The following is a 1,309-nucleotide window of genomic DNA, read 5'->3' as shown; positions in this document are numbered from 1 at the left end:
ACTGGATGAATCAGTGTTTTTGAATGAATCTCTTGAATGAATGATTCAAAGACAAATACATTTTTAACAGCTCCTTTTCTCCAGCTAAAAATAAAAGATGCGCGCACAGGAATTGATGAGTGGAATTTTAATTTTACAACAAGTATCCGATTCCTGACCTTAAGGATTCGATTCTGGAATTGGAATTAATTTTCGATTCCCAACCCTAGCTATGACATCACAAAATAACTCTATATGTATTTCATTGGAACATTAAAACAACTCTTTCCACTTCTTGTGGACTAATCTATCTATCTATCTATGTATCTATCTATCTATCTGTCTGTCTGTCTGTCTGTCTATCCGTCTGTCTGTCTGTCTGTCTGTCTATCGATCTATAATAACAGAGCTCAATTTTGGAGTGAATATTAAATTTAGATGAGGTTAATTGAGGGTGGATGTACATTTTCAGTCTGAGGAAATGTGTGAGTCAGAACGTACAGACAGATAGGAAGTTTAAAAAAAAAGTTAAAGAATGAGAAAGACAGACATGCAATGCAAACCAGCAAGGTACATATTATTTAGTTGTCCTCTGCAAATCAACATTAGTATTCTCTAATGGGTGCTTTCTGGTTAAATGTCTAGTGCCTGTAGTTGTCAATTTGTCAATTGAATTGATGTTTGCAGCCCGTTTCTCCCCTAGTGAGAATTCACAGCCCATTACTTCCAACATGAGGTTTGTTTAAAGTGCTTTAAAGTGTTCAGCAGTATCCGTGTTTACTCATGGCTACGTTTGCATGCACAATTTTTGGTTCAATCGGACTGAATTCATTCCGACTGATGAATCTGAATGTAGTGTTTACATGAACACTAAATAAAGTGATCGGGTTGCTGTGTGTGTTTATATTTCACAAGCTTCAACTGATTTTTGACATGCGCACACTGCACGCATATAGAAAGTTTCCTGCTGTTTGCAAATAATAACCATTCTTCTACACGGTTTCTTTATTTGTTTTGAACAGCAGAATTAATATTTATTCATTTCTGGTCAGAACTTGGCGACAATGAGCATATAAACCACTGTGTTGTGCTGCTTATATTTATCACATTTATCATTTATCAAAACCAGTTGTCTGATGAAAATCCGAAACAAGAACTGCACCATTTTACAAACGCTGAGTGAAAGTAGAGTTTTATAATGACATTACATACAACACTTTCTTCAAATGGAAGAACCGCTCGTACTGTGCGTCATACGTCATTACGCTATTTCTACGTCACTGCGCATGCGCAGTACTTTCCAGTTTCGGTTTTCAATCCGATCAAGTGT

The sequence above is a fragment of the Sinocyclocheilus rhinocerous genome, unplaced genomic scaffold (assembly GCF_001515625.1).
Source record: "Sinocyclocheilus rhinocerous isolate Xijiao unplaced genomic scaffold, SAMN03320098_v1.1 scaffold693, whole genome shotgun sequence".
Lineage (NCBI taxonomy): Eukaryota > Metazoa > Chordata > Actinopteri > Cypriniformes > Cyprinidae > Sinocyclocheilus > Sinocyclocheilus rhinocerous.
Note: the sequence above shows the minus strand (reverse complement) of the source record.